A 23,601-nucleotide genomic window follows, 5' to 3' on the forward strand; every position below is an offset into this window, starting at 1 on the left:
GTTATGTATGGCTTGGGGTTCTATTATACAAGAATGCCTACCTCTGAAATAATGCTTGCGCTGATATAATAGAGGTAATTCATTGCATACTGTGGGCATACATGGCAGGAGATGGTGGTACATGGGCATGCAGGGTAGAATCTATCCAGGTGTATCAGTGCTACCTGTGAATACTTGCTGAAAATGGCAAACAACGTTTACTAAAAAGCAAAAGCTGCTATTTCAGGTCAACAGATTATTTGTTTTTCATGAAAATTGCCACCTTTGGTTATGCGAATTGAGTATATTATTCCAAATTGAAAATACATCGTTTTAAAAAAAAAAAGTATTTTTATTTGCATTTGTAAATATTAAACATACGTTCCATGATTCAAACAACAGCATATTTAGAATCAAGTCATCCGGCAACAGGGGTAACACATTACAGAGGGGGGTACCTATATATCTGAGTCTAGATCCAGAGAGCAAGCCCAGTGGCATCTCTAGCAAACCCTATGTTCAGAGGGTTACCCCACAACAATTGTCTGACATATAACTGCAACCCTCAATCAGTTCATATAGTTCTCAATATAGGTCCTACCACAATTTGTTCGCAAGTAATCCCAGGCGAGAGTTACCATCAACAGTCCTGAATATCAATATAACTTGCACGCGTACCGCACTGCTACTCCAGTTGTTTACATACACATCGAATTAAAAAGAAAAACAGAATGTAAATAATAACAGAATAGGTGAGTTGTGTGCAGAGGGGGGATAATATCGCAGTTAGCACAGCATGTGTTGAGAGGAGTTGCGCCGGAGTGGGACCTCCCACATGTCCTGGGAGGGTGAAGGTGGGGAGCCCCTAATTATCAGCAAACTCTTTGTATGGAAGTGGTAAGTTACTATCGTTTGTATTCCCTCAGTCGAACACCCATCTGGAGAGTGCCCGGCGCCATCGAGGGGCTCAAGGAGGGTCTCAGGTTATGTATCGGCAGAGCGGGGCTCCTGCCCTGAGTCGGAGTCTGTCCCATGTGACTCACACCCGCTAGATTTTCCCGCCATTGTCCAGCTATTGGATGCTTCCCCATGCCTTTAGACTCCTCCCAGCTAAGTGCCCTGCCTTCTGCCCCTGCCCACATAATGACGTCCCTATTCCAGGTCTCAAATTGGGGTCCTCGCAAGGATTTCCATTCCATCGTAATTCGACGCTTAGCAAAACCCAGCGCCAGATCTATCACCAGATCTATCAACCTGTTCCCAACTTTACACTATGGTGGTCTGGGGAAGAGACCTAGTAAACAAGCCTGCGCTGTGGGAAGCAATATTCTGCCCAGAACCTCTCTGAGCTTACCAAGTATAGCTTCCCAAAAAAGGCTGCAAGCTTAGACATTCCCAGGTCATGTGGCGGAAATCCACATCTGTGTAAATGCATCTCAGGCAGTGGCGGGCCTCGCCCCCATAAGTTATATTAAGGCAATGCGGTGTCATGTATGTCATGTATGTGTGTTGTTGAATTGTATATACTTTAGGCGTGTATTGCGAGAAAGTGTCTTAGGGTAACACAACATCCTGCGCCATTCTACGTCTGTAAGTACTCTGCCTCCAATATTATCCCACTTTGCTCGCGGCTCGCCCAGGGGACCGTACCATGCAGTACTTGGTGGGTCTCCGACTCATCTCTCCCCTTTTTCCATAACTGTGCAAATGTGTGTGCCAAGACCTCATAATGCCGAAACTGGGCCAGAGGAAGGCCGCAGTCCTCCACCAGGTTGAGAAACTGGAGTAGGGCCTCATCCAGGAAGCAATCCCCGAAGCTGTCTTACTCCACTTCCGTCCAGCAGGCCAATTGCTCGCTCATGAATGTAGTCTGGGTATCGCCCTATGGCAGACCTACAACCGGCTGCACGGGGGTGTACTTTGTAAGTCGCTGCTCCCTGACCTGGCATCGTCCCCAGGCGTGGAAAGCCATGCGCTGTAACAACGAGCAATATGTGGTAGGCGTTTATCGTAGAAGTAATTTCTCCATCACTAGACTAGGATGGGATTCCAGGTGCGACAGAAATGTTCCATCCTCATTCACACCTTCCACCCATTGCGCCAGCCATTGCAACTGAGCGGCGAACATATAATGCTCAAAGTTTGGTACTTGAAAATAAGGAGTTAATAGCACAATGTTTGTATTTGCAAAAATGTAAAAGCTAATGCATGAGGGTAAGAATGTTGCATCAACAAATATGTACCAAATTAAGCTGTTATTGCAGTCAACGCTACAGCTGTTGAATCACCCGTCAGATTCATGATTGGTGCAATCTGTCCATTGTCTGGATAGGAAACTAGGAAAATCCCTAAAACCTGACTAATGACAAAAATTTACAATTCTAGTTCTGCTGTTTACTTCCCGAGGTTGTCAGGTGTGCCTTATTTATTTTTACACCCTACTCCTCCGACAGAGATATATATAATAACATATGTAACATAAGAGTGAAATCCAATTTGATGTTACAGAATGAAAAAATTAACTGAATTGAAATGAAGAGATAAAGAAACCTACTATGAAAAACCATAGGCCGTGTGAAATTTTATTTTCTGATTTGTCTGTATGACATGGATTTTAGACATTTAAGTGGGCTGAAAAATTCTCAATTTTCTACTATTTTCACTGAATATTCCTAGAGTGACTCACCAAAGCTCCTGGGGAAGGCCATTATTGCTTGACAGACCATGAAAGTACTGGAATTTCTCATAAGTGCCCTTTTCAAACTCTGGGCTGCTGAATGTCCGACATGCTCCAATGTTTAGGTCTGGCTTAATAGCAGAACTGTCTGCAAGATATATTAGGACACTTAAAAACGTAGGAATTGTGATTTCCTAATTGTGATGTTTACCGAATCACAATAAGGACATCTCAATCCCTAATGTAAGAAAACATACAAGTTTTCAATAGCGGTTAATGAGGTAGGGCTCAATTTGCTACCCATTAGGAATAATAGCCATCACAGGGATAGTGGGCTGCTGGGGTCAGCAGACTATCATGTCTGTGGTTGCTTTCTAATAAAGCAAACTTTTTATTTTTAAAAGCAACTTGTTTCCTTAAAGGAAAATGGGATACGTTTTAAAAGAAAAAAAGAAATTTTGAAGTTTCATTTTTAAGAGTAGGTAGTGGTCCGTGGGACCACTGCCTGCTCTTAAAAGTTGTGTTTTTATTTTTACATTCCAAAGAGGAAAGGTCTTTTGGGGACCCCATCCCATTTGTGAATGGTTATCACTGTCTTTTAGTAGTCAGAACAAAATGAATGTTTTGCAACCGTAATTCAGTTGCAAAACATTCATACATAGCACTGCAATGCGGTATTTGGAAGGGACGCCCTAAATATGCTCCTTCCAAATAATAATAATAATAATAATAATAAATCATTTTTAAAGCGCCTGGCTACACAAAACTGTGTGTCCCCGCGCTAACTGCTAAAAATACAGAGATCCAAAGGCAGCTGTAGAGAAAGAGCTCAGGAGAGGTTACGTGTTGGGAAACAGGAGAGTTTTCAGTTTGCCCCGAAATCTCAGTTCAGATGGCTCCATCCGCAAGTGGAGCGGGAGCGCATTCCAGTGTTTGGAGGCTAAATACCTAAAAGAGGTTCCTCCCATTTTAGCCCTGAAAATTCGAGGGATTTCAAATAGCATCATGCCAGATGACCTAAGGTTACAGGTCGGGCGGTGTATAGTAAGGAGATTTTTTAAATATTCAGGGCCTTTATCCTGAGCGATGCGATGAGCATAGCAAAGGGTCTTAAATTTGATCCTCTCCCTGACCGGAAGCCAGTGGAGTTTGACCAAGGCAGTTTTTGCGGAGGATCTCCGCGATAGGCCGAGCACAAGGCGTGCGGCGGCGTTCTGCACACATTGCAGTTGGTGTAAGCCCTTCTGACTGAGCCCAATCAGGAGGGCATTCCCATAGTCCAGATGGGGAGTCACTAATGCGTGGACAATGGTTTTTCTGGCCTCGATAGGAAGGAGATCTACTACTTTGCGAAGGACCTTTAAAATACCAAAGCACCTTCCTGTTACACTGTTGACATGGGTCTTGCCGGAGAGGTCTGAATCCAGCATGACACCCGGGTTTCTTATCGACTCCATGGGAATGGGCAGGTTGCCCAATTCAGTAGGCCACCATTCTCGGGACCAAGCAGAGGAGGTTCTCCCGATCACCAGTAGTTCGGTCTTTTCGCCATTCAGACGAAGACAGTTGTTATTCATCCAGACCGCTACTGCAGACATACAGTCTGAGTAATTGGTGGCATCCTCTCTTCGGTCAGGGGTTAGCTTAAACACCAACTGGGTGTCGTCCGCGTAGCTAACAATGCCCACCCCGAAACCCTCTACAATGTGTGCCAGGGTCTCCATGTATATGTTGAATAATGTAGGGCTCAGACTTGAGCCCTGTGGAACCCCATGTCTTACCTTCCGAGGAGATGATCTGAAGGGTGGGCAGTGTAGCTGGAAGCTTCTGTCAGCCAGAAAGGAGCGCAGCCATGCAAGTGCCGACCCCGTTACCCCCATGTCCGAAAGGCGAGACAGCAATGTTGAGTGCAGCACGGTATCGAATGCTGCACTAAGGTCCAGCAGGACCAACGCCGCTGTCTCCCCTTCGTCCACTATCTGCCGAAGACATTCAGTCGAGTATAGAACTGCCGACTCCGTCGAATAGCCTGTTCTAAAACCCGACTGAGAGGGGTGGAGGAGAGCTTCTGCTTCCAAATACTCCATGAGCTGTCTGTTCGCGATTTTTTCTATTATTTTAGCACAGAATGGGAGAAGGGAGATTGGGCAGAGGTTTTGGAGCTGAGAAATGGGAATGTTCGGCTTTTTCTTCAACGGTATGACTTGAGCAGTTTTCCATTCCTTTGGAACATGGCATTCCTGAAAAGATAGTGTGACCATATGACTAATATAGTCAATTAATGTACTTTCCATAACTCCCTTGCACCGGTTCGGTGGACAGGCGTCAGTGGGGGAGCCGGACTGTATCCCATTAATAATACCTAAAAGTTCATGTTTGTTAGGGGTTTTAAAAGTGGTCAACGGTGATTTGTGTGTTGAGATGGGTCTAGTGTCCACATTGATATTTGAGAGGATTTTTTTATCTACAAAGGTAGCATGAATTTTATCTACCTTATCAACGAAGAAGTCAGCTATCCGATCACATATCTCAGCTGAGTATGTGTCTTGAGTTTCGAGTCTCGAGGGAAATGTGGGTTCCTTGTAGATGCTAAATAATTCTTTCCTGGGGTTATCTGCTTCCTCAATTCTGTTTTGGAGATGGAGCCTTTTCTCTGATCTAACCAATTTATGGTACTTTTTTAGCTCAGTTTTGTAGCATATTTTGAGTTCAGGAGCGTAGCTTTTTCTCCAACTCCGTTCTATAATTTTGCATTGGGCTTTGGCCATTCTGAGTTTCTCTGAGAACCACGGTGCCGCTTTAGATTGTCGTACCGGTGGTTTGGATGTCCAGGGGGCAACCTTGTCTAGAGCTTTCGACATCCACAACTCATAGCTATCCCAGGCCTCCTGTAAGGTGTAACCTAATGTTGGGGGATGCTCAGCTAATATACTAGAAAAGAGTTCAGGAGTGAATTTTTTCCAGATGCGGCGTTTCTGAATCGCTAAACCAAATTGCGATTCAGTAACAAGTTACCGAATTATAATTTGGCATTTGTACATATGAAAAAGCATTTTTTGCGGTTCGACCGTAAAAATGGTTTGTAGATATGGCCCATAGTTCAAGCTCTTTTTAACATACATAGAGTGTGCTTTGGCTGCACCCAGAACAGTATTACTCCAGTGCTTCATTCTCCTGGCTATTTGGTGCTACACCATCTTCTATTCTTCTGTTGGAGTGCATAAGGTATTATTTTGCATTTAGGAAGTGTACTCAGTCATCAAGTTGGGGTCGGTCGTTAAACTCTACAACAGAGAGAGAAGGAAGTAAAAAGGTTGAGGAAAGTCAGCACATTTTTTTGTAATGGTATATGCATAACTTGCCAGAGTGTAGTGTAAAGACTCAACTCAAGGTGATATGATGACCAATTATTCCGTGATAGTAGTAGTCTGAAATAGTTCTATGGAAAAATAATGGGCTCATAATCAGTGCTTAATTTAAAAAAAAAAGAAACATAAGTGCCAGGGTTCTAGTCATCAGGCCACTTCCTCTTGCACTGCCCATTGACGCTGTCAATTACAGTAACAGCATAACTAATAAGTCACATTACTACAAGTGTGACAATTCTGACAATTTCAGGACCCCAAAGTTTAAAGAATGGCTTTGGCAGCAGGTATTGGTTATTCTTAATGTATATTGAATTAATAAACAACAGTTGTTGAGCTAATCTCTGAATTGAAAAAAAGCACCACCAATTGGCAGCCTATCATAGGTACTGGTGCTGCCAATTAAGTGCCGGTGCCAAGCACTGGAATCCACTGGCTCAAATTGAGCACTGGCCTCATTTTATAGTAAAATTATTTTTGACTAGTTTGTAATAAAATGAGTGACAAAATGATTCTGCATTTTCAGCATGATTTTTGCGCATTACGATTCACTGAACAGTTTTTTAAAGTGTGCCATAATAAAGCAATTCAGTTTTTGATACTCCTGGATGCGGTGCCCATCAGACAAGGCAAGCTTCCTGGAGGCACCAAATTCAAGGGTTAGCAAAGATCAGTGTATGACAGCTGAGAGAAGCAAATACTCCGCTCTTGCTGGGGGTGGACTAATGCCAAGTGCAAATATCGATTTTTTTTTTGCCTCTGGCACCAATAATTTTTAAACTGTTGCTATTAATATTGCTCAACCTATTTCATTAGAAATTAATAAAGTGAGCTGGGCAACAAATGTTACTTTGTGGGTTTAGAGCATGGATAAGGAACCAACATACAATTCAAAGCGTTGCATGAAAAAGTACATCTTACAGCCAGTGGTGTAACATAGACCCCCGCAGCTCCCACAGTGCAGGGGGACCCCAAGCTCCAGGGGCTCCCTCAGCACAGTACCCTGGCCTGAGAGCTCCTGATTAAGACTGGAGAGGGGTCCCTTCATGTACCTTGCAGGGGGGCACCCTCAAATTTTGTTACGCCCAGGGCCGGACTGGGAACCACAAGCGGCCCTGGCAAACTGCTCAGCCGCCCCCACACCCTTACTCGGGGGTTAGAGGTGCCGCCAAGCTCTTTGCCGGGGCCGGGTTTCAGCCGATTTTGGTACAGGGCCGATTTTGCAGCCATACTGCAAAAACGGCCCTGTAACAAATACGGCCCCAAGGGGCCCAAAACCGGCCCCCACCCATGCGGTGCACCGGGGGATTGCCCGGTGCCCGCTATGGCCAGTCCGGCCCTGGTTACGCCACTGCTTATAGCGATATTGCGCACATGCAAACCTCTGGTTGTTTTAGGACAAGGGGCAGCTTTATGGTTGAAGAACGGAGGGATTGGCAGCTAAGCAGACCAGCAAATAATCCTGGACATGGTTGGATTCAATTACTACAATATGGGAATGAGCACATTTTCCAGGGATGCTTTTGGCTTCCAGACCAGCATTGTCTTCGGTCATTAAAATGTGCTTCCTGGAACCAGGGGCGAAGGGGGGAATACAGAAGAGTAGTTTTTTGTGGTATACTTAAGTTATTCAAATAACAAATGTATCATGATAATTTTTCATTTACAGTATCAACAATCGGCTGAAGTAAACAGTAGAAGCAAACAGTGGCAATATCCATAGAACTCATTCGAAGATATAACCTTTAATTAATTTTAGCTGTGCTTAGTGCGCATGTGATCACACAGTGCGAGAAAGCTAAAAGAAACAAGCATTGGAAATGCAATAGGTCTCGCATTAGGAAAGTTTGAGCGATTGGTATTGTAAATGACACTTTTTTTATTTATGTGTTGGTTTTGAAAATAGCAAAATTAATAGCTTTTTCAGTTACAATGTCAATAGTTTTAACTTTCACAAATGTGACACCTATAGCATTTGTAATGCAATGTGTGTTGTATTTACGTGACTTAGATGTATTGATATTACAAATAACAATGGCTTTTAATTTTGTAAATAATTATTACTTAAATAAAATTTATTGTAATTTATAATGGCAATAGCTTAAACGTTTGTAAATAACTTTTGTGAAGATTATGTTCAGTGTATTTTACTGTGACGAAAATCCAAGAACATTGCATTTGCACCTACACATACACAGAGCCACACACACACACACACACACACACACACACATATAGATGTGGTGGTGGTGGATCTGGGGGATATGGTGGTGGTGGATGTGGTGGTGGTGGTGATGGTGGATGTGGTGGTGGTGGATGTGGTGGTGGTGGATGTGGTGGTGGATGTGGTGGATGTGGTGGTGGATGTGGTGGTGGAAGTGATGGTGGTGGGTGTGGTGGATGTGGTGGTGGTGGATGCAGTGGTGGATGAGGTGGTGGATGTGGTGGTGGTGGTGGTGGATGTGGTGGTGGTGGATGGGGTGGTGGTGGTGGATGCGGTGGTGGTGGTGGATGTGGTGGTGGTGGATGCGGTGGTGGTGGTGGATGCGGTGGTGGTGGAAGTGGTGGTGGATGTGTTGGATGTGGTGGTGGATGTGGTGGTGGATGTGGTGGTGGATTTGGTGGATGTGGTGGATGTGGTGGATGTGGTGGTGGATGCGGTGGATGTGGTGATGAATGTGGTGGGTGTGGTGGATGTGGTGGTGGATGTGGTGATGGATGCAGTGGTGGTGGATGTGGTGGTGGATGTGGTGGTGGATGTGGCGGTGGATGTGGAGGTGATGGTGGATGTGGTGGTGGATGTGGTGGATGTGGTGGTGGTGGATGCGGTGGATGTGGCGGTGGTGGATGCGGTGGTGGTGGATGTGTTGTATGTGGTGGTGGATGTGGTGGATGTGGTGGTGGATGTGGTGGATGTGGTGTATGTGGTGGTGGATGTGGTGGATGTGGTGGATGTGGTGGTGGTGGATGCGGTGGATGTGGGGGTGGATGTGGTGATGGTGGGTGTGGTGGATGTGGTGGTGGATGCGGTGGTGGATGCGGTGGATGTGGTGGTGGTGGATGTGGTGGTGGATGTGGCGGTGGATGTCATGGTGGGTGTGGAGGTGACGGTGGATGTGGAGGTGGATGTGGAGGTGGATGTGGTTGTGCTCCCGCCATGCCAACAATCGCTCAAGGGACGAATTATTAGTAAGAAATGTCCGTCTGGGAGGTTAGTTGTCTGTACTTAGCTGTGTACGTGAACTGGGAAGCTAGAAGAAAAGTGACTCCCGCTGTTGACAGGGTCATAAAAAACACTAATCACATTTCGCTACGGATCGCACACGGTGTCGGGTACAACACTGGCATGGGTGTATAAAAATCATTACTTTGGGAGGATTGAAAGAGCTCAGCCCAGAGAAGGGAGAGTTCCCAGTCTGTCCGGTGAAATCTGATGAGCTGCAGAGCTATGTAGAGTAGCAAAAAAGGAGTTGCACTGCGCCATGCAGAGCGCATCGCTCCTTAAATGTGAAGTTATAAATAAAGGCCTACGTAAAATATAAACAAAAACTGATTCTTCTGAAGCGGCAAGCATGAGGTGTTGGTCGAAGGCACGAGGAGATTGTACCCACGAGTGGCAAGGAGACAGCTGAAAGAACAAGATGGAGGGCATTGCTGTGGGGAGGGGGAGGAGAAATGCGACACGGCGGGCAGGGGAGGGGGCGGAGCTGGGAGAGCGGCATGAGGGTGTGAAGCAGCAGGGGCCTTTGAAGTGAAGCTAAGCTTCACTTCAAAGGTGTGGGAGGAGTGCGGCTGAGGCAGAGCGCACGCTGGGGGAAGCTTGTGGGGCGGAGCGGGAAGAGCTGCTGGGGAACAGATGGCAATTTGATGATGTGCACGCGCATTTTAGGTCAATGCGCTTGCGCATTGACCTAAAAGCGCACAGGCACAGCACCAAATCGCCAAGTTGGGTAAAGTCTGTTTAAGTCCCTATAGTCTCGCTCTGCTCAATGCGCATGCGCATTGAGAGGCGAGACCTAACAAAAAAGTCTGTATAATACAGAGAGGTAATAGACTTTATAATAATATCGTAAAATTATGTGTACAGATAAAATCAGAGATATAGAAAAAGAGGGTTAACGCAAAGCCATTTGAATGGGGTCAAATTTCCCAAGGAGTCAACAGACCAGGGTAGTTTAAAGGGTCACCTTCAGGACAGGGAATTAAAGTGCATAAGCAGTAGGCTGAGAATAGAAGAAGCGTGGAGTTTCGTCAGAGGATGGGGCAACCATTTATAAAAGGTTATTAAGGGATTGGTAATGTCTCAATAATCAATTACTTACTGTTGTAGGTTGTCAGGTTGTCAGAATGAAATCTGAAAATCGAAAAAATGAAATAGATTAAGGTGTGTAGCCTAAGCACCTTCACCAGAAAGGTTTAGAAATGGGACTAACATTCATAACCATAATTGTAGAGATGTGAATTTTGTGCAGCATCGAGTGATCATCTACAAGGAATCAATACCGACTTTAGAAAACAGGATACATCTGTAAAGAGAATTATAGAAGCCCAGAATGTGGTTATTTTACCTGAAATGAGTTACTCGACACTGGGTCGAGTTGATGGTCAAAAATGGAGCATCACGAGTGTCAAGATGGCGATCGCACTCTAAGAGTCCTCTGGACCCCTCCGTCATCTGCTCGCAAATCGTGAACCCTCCAGTAGCAGGAATTGGTACCAGCAGAACGCAAGTGAAAGGGCGACCTGCTGAGACTCAAGCTGCACCCGATACACACTCCAATACACTGCAGAGGCATCCTCTGAAGCAAACCCTGATGGAAAGGAGACAAAATGGCGGCGTCCTAGCTGGGACCTGCGAGGTTCGCCCACCGCAAGCTGCACCCCCTGGAGGAGATGGGGACATACAGGGACCCTGCAGACCGGGCATGTCAACATTAGTGACGCCGTGGTCTGGAATGCTCACAGTGGCCTGGGGAGAGGAGCGTACACTCGGCCAGCAGTTTGGCAGGACAGCAGCAGCAGTGGCAGCAGATCCTCTAGGGCCTTCCAAACAGCCCGTGGTGGCTCCGAGGTGGTAGAGGTAGTGCTCAGCAGTATCTCTTCCATGACTGCATTCCGGGGAGGGGCAGCCTTAAGGGATTACCGGACAGTCGGGCGGGCCAGTAGTGGTGACGGAACCCACTGACACAATCCCACGGTGTGGCTGAATTCCCTTCCCCCTCCGACTGGGTGAAGGCATGATACTTAGCAACAAGTGGGAACATCCATCCCTCAGCGAGAAGGAGACTGTCATGGGACTTTGGGACAGAAGGGACGCACCTAAAGGGCCCTTGGTCCCTGGGGCACCCTCTGTCACTGCACTACGCCCCTTGCTCCTGACAGAGATGGACCCGGCTCTGAAGGCCTGTACCAGCCAGACTGGCAGTGAGGAGTTAGCACCGCCCAGCCTTAGACTGCGTCAACATCCAGGCCGCAGTCATGAAGGGACCAGGCCGGTGGCCGAAGGTTTGATGGCACCACAGATCCCCCCAGGAGACTTCACCAGACTCAACCTAGTGGAGGGGGGCAGCTGAGGCCCTCGATCCCAAGGGAGCCTCTGGATACAAAGAGTGTATGGCCAATGGGATCCTGCCACGAAGCTGCGGAGTCGCGCCCTCCGAGACTAAGCAGAGAGTGGGCGGGGGGCCTGGTGAGGGACTCTAGGACCCCCGGACCCAGGTGGCTTCGCCTCGGCCTCCAGAGTAGGCATGCTTACCTCCATCAGAGACCAGGGGAACAGCGGCACCTGCATTATCCAGCCCGGCTGGTGGCACATGGAATTTGCCTTGTGTCTGTGAGGAGACCCCGGGGGGGATGAGGCGGGCTGTAGGGACCTCCTGAAATACAATCACTGCACCTGTGTTGGCAACTGACTGAGACACCCAGACCAGGGGTCTCGGGCAATTTCACCCCCATCGGCCTCCCGCTCCTGGCTATGGCAGACCTGGTCCAAGCGAGTGCCATCAGCACATAACATATGGCTGAGACCTGACTCCAAGGGCTACATGAACCCACCAAGCCTGGGGCTGGACCGGCCACCACTCCGGTGGACCAGGAGTGTGTTGATGTCTGCTGGGCTCCTGGGTGCTCCCTGCGCGATCCGAGGACATGAGTGGGGATGCGGCTGCAAGCATGAGATGAGGAGTGAGATGGCTTGGGAAATCCAAGTGGGAACTATGGAGACGACCAGGGCAAAGCTACTCTATGACAGCAACTAAATAATACAACTCTGCACCACTCCCTCCAGTGCAATCCTACCAGTGGTAAAGATAAAGGGGTTTAGGAACAATACACTACAGGTGGAATTAGTGCCAATGAAGTCGCTCCGACCAAGGCCCCCTCCCGGAAGGAGACCTTGCCATGATTCTACAGACTATAAAGTACTCAGGAGACTCTGTTGAAACCTAAATAGGGGAGGTGTGTGTGTAGATATGGTCCTTATAAGGCAAGACCTCCGCAATGCTGCTGCATGTATAACAGAAGCCGAATCCCGGCTATCCACATTGGAAGAGAATTTAGTACATCTGAAGGAGCAGGTCACGCAGCTGTTGCCCCACACGAATGACCTTCACAAGCGTGTAGAAGATGCGGAGAATCACTCAACCCAAAACAATCTCTTCTTGGTTGGCATCCCTGAGGGGACAGAACCTGCACAGGTAGCCACCTTCGTGGAGGCCTGAATCAAATCCTGGATGCCATCTGGCGCTCTCTCAATGTGGTTCGTCATGGAGCACACCCATTGTGCTCTTACGGCCTGGCCGCCACCCCGAACCCCACACCGGTGATCATTGCCAAATCCCTTAACTTCAATGACATGGATGTCATCCTGCAGGAAGCCCACTCCCATTCCACCTTGTCCTATCAGGTCAATAAAGTGATAATCTTTCCTACTACAACAGAGAAGTGCATGGGCAAAGGCGATCATATTATGCTGTCAAACAGAAACTGTAAGCCCTCAACTTCCAATATAGACTTCTGTTTCCGGCATGCCTCAGGGTTGCCTTCCAAAACAAAAGCCACTTCTTTGAAATCCCAGAGGCGGAGTGGACCTAGACGACTGAGGGACGTCCACTCTATCCGCGGGCAGGCACTTCTCCATCCGCCCCCCTGGCATGGCCAGCAACAAGTAAAGACACTAGGTCTTATATTCAACGCACCGGCTCCCATAGGGGGCGCAATTCCCATAGAGTGGTCTCCGCCTCACTCACCAGTATGGCAAAAAGGCTAAATGGATCACCTGAACCTAAGGGGTCATCGAATCTCCCATGGAGCCCAAAAAATGCAATTGAATTATCTGGCGAGAAACTTCCGCCCACACATCTCCAGCAACGGATTCAGATGTTACTGACCTATCGAGAAGCCCAAAGATTTAATTAAGAATCCAGCATTGTCAATGCTCCTGCTCCGGAGGCATGAAAAATTCTGTGAAGTGCAGTGGTTCACCACTCTGCTCCCGCATCAAGCTTCGTAGTGTAATTTTGTTATGAGTTCTCGTTACCTGGGTGACAGATGCTTCCTCCAAAGAAGTATAGGGTGGAGGATTGGTTGAAGGGGGTGGGTGGGGAACGGTATCGCTGTTCTTGTTGTAGTTCTTACTCTCAATTGCAGCATTTGGCATGACACTCTTGATATGCATGAGGGTCACCCTCGAAACAGGGCAAAGCGCCAACAGAAACCCCCAGGCTCTGAACACTCAAGTCCAAAAGGTAGCCCGCACAGACACCCCCGCACACCTACACCTAATCAACATGGCTACACCCCACTTTGAGGGAGAACCCCTATGGGTCCTCTCCTGGGACATCAAAGTGCTCCTTGATAAGGTGAAATGCACAGCGGTAATAAAATACTCACAGACCTCCACCCCTGATGTCCTCTTGCTACAAGAGACGCATCTCATGGGAAACCATCATCCCTTCTTTGCACGTCAGGGGTATGATAGGGTTTGTCATCCTGGCTTCTCGCAAAGTTCCCGGGGTGTGGCGATTCTCTTACGTCGCTCCCTTCCCTTCACAGCTGTCCGAGAGGTCATGGTTCCCCTTGGCCACTTTGTGGCTCTCACAGGGAGCCTGGGAGGCACCACTTTCAACCTGGTCTCGCTCTATGTACTTCCAGCAACCCTCAAGCCCACCCTCCGTGCTACCATAGACTTAATATCCTCTCTTCCACAGGGTCTGACAGTGGATGGGGGGATTTTAACACAATCTTGGAACCCACTAGCGATGCTACTGGTATACCCACCTCCCACAGAAAACTGTGCCCCAAACGACCTATAGATTGGGCATCCAGACTGGGCCTATGCAATGCTCAGCGAACATGGAAATCCCCGGACACTCCAATACACCCACACCTCTGCTGCACGCCATACCCACTCCCACATTGACCTAATGTTTATGCCCGCCTCTGAATGCCTTCCGGTCACCAATATCCAAATCTTAGCTCGTGGCATATCCTATGACTCCCACAGTCAGAGGCTACGCCAAGGGGGATCTCACAACGCAAATGCCTGACACAAGAGAACCACCTCTCCCAGTTGGAAGCCCATGTCCTTAGAGTGGAGCAGAATACTGCTACGGTGAAGGGTGAGGCGAGCACCGACAACTCGAAAAGTTGCTGGAAGAAATATGCCATACATCACTTGAATCGACCAAACTGATGTGGAGGTCCTTCACTGCCTGTGTCAATGGATGGGGCGATAAAAACGGTAAGCTGCTCCACTGGCTGGCCTTGTGTCCCCTTGCTAACCGGATAGTTCTGGAGATTCTAGACACACAAGGGTGCACACACCGCACCCCTGCAGCTGTCGTGCAATCCTTTGGTAACTACTACACGTCGCTCTATTCAGTAGATGGTTCTCTGGCTCCAGAGTTCAACCCTCATTTTCTACAAGATATCCCCCTCCCAAACTGTCAAGACCAGAAAAACAATTTTTGGACCAACTCATCACGCAAGAAGAGATCAGGGAGGCAATCTCACTAATCATGTCCGGGAAGATGCCTGGCACAGACAGATTCTCGGCGGAATAGTATGCTGCATTCAGGGAACCTTGGTACCACGCCATCACGCCCTGTATGAAGAAGTGGTGGAGAAAGGTGCTTTCCGCCATAAATTGGTAGGGCTACTGTTGTCCCAAGGGACACTTTCTCATTTGCAAATGGGTTACCACTACTTTTAAATTGGTGGTAAAGTATTACTGTTTTGCGACCGGAATTTGGTTGCAAAACAGTAATACATACCATACCGATTCGTTCTTTGGAAGGTACACCCAGAACACGCCTCTTTCAATTACAGAATTGCAAATTGTGATTCGGTAACAAATTACCGAATTGCATTTTATACATCAGAAAAAACAATTTTCCGGTTGCAAATGGAAAAAATGCCTTGTACATCTGGCCTAAAAACTCAGACACTCTAAAAAGAGAAAAACTGGGGATAAGGGTATGGTAAAAAGGATTCTAAAATCTGTTTCCATACCTACAATTGGTACAATGTTAGTCAAGCCTAGGAAGACCATCATCAAAGTCAGTCTGCTGGTTAAGAATGAATCCAAAGGAAATGCAAGCAGAAGAGCCTTGCAAATATCCAACATGGTGACTGAGCCTGTGCACGTAATGGCCCATTGAGATAATGGAAATATTGTTAGGTGAACTCTAGCCAAAAAGTTGGACACAACTCCAATATGAATTAAAGGGCAATAATAAAAATGTAAATTAAAAAGATATTGATTGGAATTGGGCTCCCTTCACAAGGGAGAAGAAGATAGACTAATACAGTAATATCAGTGTAGGTCAGTATAAGTCAAGAGATCGGTCAAAAATTGACTTGTAGGTAATACATGATTTCTGAAGAGCAGTGATACAATGTCAGGAATAGGGACACTTCATTAATATATATATATTTTTTAATCACATACGACTGCATGTGACCTATAAGTGAGCCATAAAACATAGTTAAAGGTAAATTTAATTAGATCAATGGTCTCAACCTTTTGACTTCTGTGACCCGCCACATAATAATTTCTGAAATCTGGGGGCCCCCACTGAATCATTATTGGAATCCAGAGTTGCTCACTCAGTCATTATTGGAATCCGGGGACCCCTGCCCTAAGCAATTTTGATTATTAGAACCGCAAAATAATGTACAAACATGCAGAAAGAAGAATAAACAAATAAATAAAAATAAATCAAGTTTATATTAATGGGAAAGGTGGTGCTTTTCTAAATGCATTTGAGCTTAATGCACTTGCACTGCTCTCACAAGTCAATCTGAGGAAACACATTTTTACCCTCTAATTTCAAATTCCTTCACATTTACATAATGTTTTAAAATTACTTTTTTACAGTCCGATTGTTGATTTATATAAACTTTATTAAATTGTTAATAATATTTAATTTTCTAAGCAGTCACTACCCCCTAAGTAGGCAGGGAAGATCCCCAGGGGTCCCTGGACCAACGATCAAGACCTGCTAGACATTGAAACGAGATATAGAAAAGAGATTGCATCTGTCATGAGCATGACTAGAACCCATTGAGGGAGAACAAACTCTCCAAATATAACATATGATTGAGTAATGTTGATGCGCACATCAAGTAGAAGGTACGTGGTTAAACAATTTAGTCTTACGAAAACAACCCAAAGATGGCAGAGAATATAATTCATCATGAGTATATTTCAATTGAAAGTTGAGCGTATGTACAAAGTACAATTAAATAAATTAGCGCACAGGACCACAATAAAACTCTTGAAGCATTAAATATCATAGTTCCATGATTTAAGAGAAGTAAGGGAATGCTATCGACGTTGATATCAAGTGTGAAGTTACAAACTTGGGGGCTGATTAGCATAGCCGGTGGATAGCCCCGGGAAATGGGACCGCACGCAATGCATGCGGCGGTCCCGCACATACAATTAGGATGCGCCCGCCACACTGGCGGGCGCATGCCGCATTTTTAACATTGCGGCGGGCGGTGCTGCCAGCAGCACCCACCGCAAGGTTAAAAATGCAAGTTGTGCATTTGAATGCGGTGCCTGACACGTTGTACACGCAAATGCAGGGGGGTACTATGGTACCCCCCCATGTGCACACCCCACCCCCCAAAATACCTGGGGGCCATCTACTGGCCCCCAATGGCAAGGACCGCATGCCTTTCCATGGCGGCAATGCCACCATGGAAATGCAAATCCCCACATGTGTCCTAATATGGATGGCGTTGTCTACCAGACACCGCTACCATATTAAAACCTTTAACGCCAGGACGACTCATTCACCGGGTGGAAAAACGGAGGACGGTCTTTCCGTTTGCCGGGGTCCACCCGCCATAGTAATATGGCTGGGGGAATTGAGTGGCGGACGGTGGGTAATGGCGAGCAGATCGCCACCGCCATGGGGGCGGTGGCGATCCGCCCGCCATTCTAATCACCCCTTGGTCTAACTAGAGAAAACCCCAAAAATTAAATAAAATGTTTTTATATGCACTTTAATTTGAAAGTTGAGTGCAACAAGGTATGGTTATGCAAATTGGCATCTACAGTGGCAGAGGCATATAAGAACTCTGCATCAGAGATGGGCAGCCATGCATCGGGTATTTAACTGGGCGGGTACGCGTATAGCAGTGGAAGAAAGGCCCAATGGCTTGGAAGAGAATCTGTAACTTCTGATTCACCAGAGGCAGAGATCCTCTAGTACAGTAACCCTGATCCAGAGCATGTGGGTCTTTGTAACTTGTGGGATAGCCCGACTCTAAGTCCTTGTAAAGGTAGGGAATAGGTCAAAAGACATGTGGAGATATGGTGTGGGATCCCCTCATAATAACGACCCGGGGGCCCATTAAGGTTTCATTAAACCACTGGGAGTGAGACACCCCTGTCTGTTTTGCTTTCCTTCAAAGGGGGTGTTATAAACAAGATCCCCTTAGGGCTAAATAAATCTTTGTGGGTGTGCCCCTTAGATTTGGAATTTCACAGAACTCTCACAGGTAGAGGTGGTTGTACACACGTTAAACCTGCTTCCCTCACGCACAAAAGCTGTGCATGCTCTACACCTGCTTCCTTCACTAACATAGGGTTTGGTGCACCCTAGTTCTGCGTCCATAATGTGGGAGCGCAGTGCTTGCTCTAGTCTTGCTTTCTTCACTAATATAGGGTAGGATGCACATTATATCTGCTTCCATAATGTGGGAGAGCAGTGCTTGCTCTAGACCTGCTTCCTTCACTAAGATAGGGTGGGAGAATTGTTCATGCTCTAGTCCTGCTTCCTTCACTAAGATAGGGTGGGCTAGTTGTGCTTGCTGTAGACCTGCTTCTTTCACTAAGATAGGATGGTTGTGCATGCTCTAGACCTGCTTCCTTCACTAAGATAGGGTGGGAGAGTTGTGCATGCTCTAGACCTGCTTCCTTCACTAAGATATGGTTGGGTGAACCTAGATTTGCTTCCATTGTGGGATAGCTGTGCTTGCTCTAGACCTGCTTCTTTGACTAAGATAGGGTGGGAGAGTGGTGCATGCTCTAGATCTGCTTCCTACACTAAGATAGGGTGAGAGAGTTGTGCATGCTCTAGACCTTCTTCCTTCACTAAGATAGGGTGGGAGAGTTGTGCATGCTCTAGATCTGCTTCCTACACTAAGATAGGGTGAGAGAGTTGTGCATGCTCTAGACCTTCTTCCTTCACTAAGATAGGGTGGGAGAGTTGTGCATGCTCTAGACCTGCTTCCTTCACTAAGATAGGGTGGGAGAGTTGTGCATGCTCTAGACCTGCTTCCTTCACTAAGATAGGGTGGTCAAGCTGTGCATGCTCTAGACCTGCTTCCTCCACTAAGATAGGGTGGGAGAGTTGGGCATGCTCTAGACCTGCTTCTTCCACTAAGATAGGGTGGGAGAGTTGTGCATGTTCTAGACCTGCTTTCTTCACTAAGAAAGGGTTGGTGCACCCTAGATCTGCTTCCATAATGTGGGAGCACAGTGCTTGCTCTAGACCTGCTTCCTTCACTAACATATGGTTGGGTGCACCTTTGATCTGCTTCCATAATGTGGGAGAGCGGTGGTTACTCTAGACTGCTTCCTTCACTAAGATAGGGTTGGGTGCACCCTAAATACACTTCCATAATGTAGGAGAGCAGTGCTTGCTCTCGACCTGCTTCCTTCACTAAGTAAGGGCGGGATAGCTGTGCTTGCTCTAGACCTGCTTTGTTCACTAAGATAGGGTGGGAGAGTTGTGCTTGCTCTAGACCCGCTTACTTTACTAAGATAGGGTGGGCGAGTTGTGCTTGCTCTAGACCTGCCTCTTTCACTAAGATAAGGTGGGAGAGTTGTGCATGCTCTAGACCTGATTGCTTCACTAAGATAGGGTGGGAGATACGTGCATGCTCTAGATCTGCTTCCTTCACTAAGATAGGATGGGAGAGTTGTGAATACTCTAGACCTTGTTCCTCCACCGAGATAGGGTGGGAGAGTTGTGCATGCTCTAGACCTGCTTCCTTCATTAAGATACATGCATGTTTCCCTCACCGCCAGATGTTATTGCACACTCCCGGCTAAGGAGATTGAGCACACACTAGAAAGGTTTTCTTCACGGCCAGATTCCCTCGTGACAGACGATTGTGCATGCTCTGGACAGGCTGTCACCCAGTGAGAGAGGTGTGCACGCTCTCGACAGGCTGTCGCCGAGTGAGAGAGGTGTGCACGCTCTGGACAGGCTGTCACCCAGTGAGAGAGGTGTGCACGCTCTGGACAGGCTGTCCCTCAGTGAGAGAGGTGTGCACGTCCCGGACAGGCTGTCGCCCAGTGAGAGTGGTGTGCACGCTCCGGACAGGCTGTCGCCCAATGAGAGAGGTGTGCACGCTCCGGGCAGGCTGTCACCCAGTGAGAGAGGTGTGCACACTCTGGACAGGCTGTCGCCCAGTGAGAGAGGTGTGCATGCTCTGGACAGGCTGTCACCCAGTGAGAGAGGTGTGCACGCTCTGGACAGGCTGTCTCCCAGTAAGAGAGGGTGTGCACGCTCAGGACAGGCTGTCGCCCAGTGAGAGAGGTGTGCACGCTCTGGACAGGCTGTCAACCAGTGAGAGAGGTGTGCACACTCTGGACAGGCTGTTGCCCAGTGAGAGAGGTGTGTGCATGCTCTGGACAGGCTGTCACCCAGTAAGAGAGGGTGTGCACGCTCTGGACAGTCTGTCGCCCAGTGAGAGAAGTGTGCACGTCCCGTACAGGCTGTCACCCAGTGAGAGAGGTGTGCATGCTCTGGGCAGGCTGTCGCCCAGTGAGAGAGGTGTGCACGCTCCGGACAGGCTGTCGCTCAATGAGAGAGGTGTGCACGTCCCGGACAGGCTGTCGCCCAGTGAGAGTGGTGTGCACGCTCTGGACAGGCTGTCGCCCAATGAGAGAGGTGTGCACGCTCTGGACAGTCTGTCGCCCAGTGAGAGAAGTGTGCACGTCCCGTACAGGCTGTCACCCAGTGAGAGAGGTGTGCATGCTCTGGGCAGGCTGTCACCCAGTGAGAGAGGTGTGCACGCTCTGGACAGGCTGTCCCTCAGTGAGAGAGGTGTGCACGTCCCGGACAGGCTGTCGCCCAGTGAGAGTGGTGTGCACGCTCCGGACAGGCTGTCGCCCAATGAGAGAGGTGTGCACGCTCTGGACAGTCGGTCGCCCAGTGAGAGAGGTGTGCCCGCTCTGGACAGGCTGTCGCCCAGTGAGAGAGGTGTGCACGTCCCGTACAGGCTGTCACTCAGTGAGAGAGGTGTGCATGCTCTGGGCAGGCTGTCGCCCAGTGAGAGAGGCGTGCACGCTCCGGACAGGCTGTCGCCCAATGAGAGAGGTGTGCACGCTCTGGACAGTCTGTCGCCCAGTGAGAGAGGTGTGCACGCTCTGGACAGGCTGTCACCCAGTGAGAGAGGGTGTGCACGCTCTGGACAGGCTTTCGCCCAGTGAGAGAGGTGTGCATGCTCTGGGCAGGCTGTCGCCCAGTGAGAGACGTGTGCACGCCCCGGACAGGGTGTCACCCAGTGAGAGAGGGTGTGCACACTCTGGACAGGCTGTCTCCCAGTGAGAGAGGTGTGCACGCTCTGGACAAGCTGTCACCCAGTGAGAGAGGTGTGCACGCTCTGGACAAGCTGTCACCCAGTGAGAGAGGTGTGCACGCTCTGGACAGGCTGTCACCCAGTGAGAGAGGTGTGCACGCTCTGGACAGTCTGTCGCCCAGTGAGAGAGGTGTGCACGCTCTGGACAGTCTGTCGCCCAGTGAGAGAGGGTGTGCACCTCCCGTACAGTCGGTCGCCCAGTGAGAGAGGTGTGCACGCTCTGGACAGGCTGTCACCCAGTAAGAGAGGTGTGCACGCTCTGGACAGGCTGTCACCCAGTGAGAGAGGTGTGCACACTCTGGACAGGCTGTCGCCCAGTAAGAGAGGTGTGCACGCCCCGGACAGGCTGTCGCCCAGTAAGAGAGGTGTGCACGCTCTGGACAAGCTGTCACCCAGTGAGAGAGGTGTGCACGCTCTGGACAGGCTGTCACCCAGTGAGAGAGGTGTGCACGCTCTGGACAGTCTGTCGCCCAGTGAGAGAGGTGTGCACCTCCTGTACAGTCGGTCGCCCAGTGAGAGAGGTGTGCACGCTCTGGACAAGCTGTCTCCTAGTGAGAGAGGTGTGTGCATGCTCTGGACAGGCTGTCTCCCAGTGAGAGAGGTGTGCACGCTCTGGACAGGCTGTCTCCTAGTGAGAGAGGTGTGTGCATGCTCTGGACAGGCTGTCTCCCAGTGAGAGAGGTGTGCACGCTCTGGAGAGGCTGTCACCCAGTAAGAGAGGGTGTGCACGCTCTGGACAGGCTGTCGCCCAGTGAGAGAGGTGTGCACGCTCTGGACAGGCTGTCGCCCAGTGAGAGAGGTGTGCACGCTCTGGACAGTCTGTCGCCCAGTGAGAGAGGTGTGCACGCTCTGGACAGGCTGTCTCCCAGTGAGAGAGGTGTGCACGCTCTGGACAGGCTGTCGCCCAGTGAGAGAGGTGTGCATGCTCTGGACAGGCTGTCACCCAGTAGGAGAGGGTGTGCACGCCCCGGACAGGGTGTCTCCCAGTGAGAGAGGTGTGCACGCTCTGGACAGGCTGTCTCCTAGTGAGAGAGGTGTGCCCGCTCTGGACAGGCTGTCACCGAGTGAGAGAGGTGTGCACACTCTGGACAGGCTGTCTCCCAGTGAGAGAGGTGTGCACGCTCTGGACAGGCTGTCTCCTAGTGAGAGAGGTGTGCACGCTCTGGACAGGCTGTCGCTCAGTGAGAGAGGTATGCACACTCTGGACAGGCTGTCTCCCAGTGAGAGAGGTGTGCATGCTCTGGGCAGGCTGTCACCCAGTAGGAGAGGTTGTGCACGCCCCGGACAGGCTGTCGCCCAGTGAGAGAGGGGTGCACACTCTGGACAGGCTGTCTCCCAGTGAGAGAGGTGTGCACGCTCTGGACAGGCTGTCACCCAGTAAGAGAGGGTGTGCACGCTCTGGACAGTCTGTCGCCCAGTGAGAGAAGTGTGCACGTCCCGTACAGGCTGTCACCCAGTGAGAGAGGTGTGCATGCTCTGGGCAGGCTGTCGCCCAGTGAGAGAGGTGTGCACGCTCCGGACAGGCTGTCGCTCAATGAGAGAGGTGTGCACGCTCTGGACAGTCGGTCGCCCAGTGAGAGAGGTGTGCCCGCTCTGGACAGGCTGTCGCCCAGTGAGAGAGGTGTGCACGTCCCGTACAGGCTGTCACCCAGTGAGAGAGGTGTGCATGCTCTGGGCAGGCTGTCGCCCAGTGAGAGAGGTGTGCACGCTCCGGACAGGCTGTCGCCCAATGAGAGAGGTGTGCACGCTCTGGACAGTCTGTCGCCCAGTGAGAGAGGTGTGCACGCTCTGGACAGGCTGTCACCCAGTGAGAGAGGGTGTGCACGCTCTGGACAGGCTTTCGCCCAGTGAGAGAGGTGTGCATGCTCTGGGCAGGCTGTCGCCCAGTGAGAGAGGTGTGCACGCCGCGGACAGGGTGTCACCCAGTGAGAGAGGGTGTGCACACTCTGGACAGGCTGTCTCCCAGTGAGAGAGGTGTGCCCGCTCTGGACAGGCTGTCACCGAGTGAGAGAGGTGTGCACACTCTGGACAGGCTGTCTCCCAGTGAGAGAGGTGTGCACGCTCTGGACAGGCTGTCTCCTAGTGAGAGAGGTGTGCACGCTCTGGACAGGCTGTCGCCCAGTGAGAGAGGTGTGCACACTCTGGACAGGCTGTCTCCCAGTGAGAGAGGTGTGCATGCTCTGGACAGGCTGTCACCCAGTAGGAGAGGTTGTGCACGCCCCGGACAGGCTGTCGCCCAGTGAGAGAGGGGTGCACACTCTGGACAGGCTGTCTCCCAGTGAGAGAGGTGTGCACGCTCTGGACAGGCTGTCTCCCAGTGAGAGAGGTGTGCACGCTCTGGACAGGCTGTCGCCCAGTGAGAGAGGTGTGCATGCTCTGGACAGGCTGTCACCCAGTGAGAGAGGGGTGCACACTCTGGACAGGCTGTCTCCCAGTGAGAGAGGTGTGCATGCTCTGGACAGGCTGTCGCCCAGT

This window comes from Lissotriton helveticus, chromosome 5_1 (assembly GCF_964261635.1).
Source record: "Lissotriton helveticus chromosome 5_1, aLisHel1.1, whole genome shotgun sequence".
In the NCBI taxonomy this organism is placed as follows: domain Eukaryota; kingdom Metazoa; phylum Chordata; class Amphibia; order Caudata; family Salamandridae; genus Lissotriton; species Lissotriton helveticus.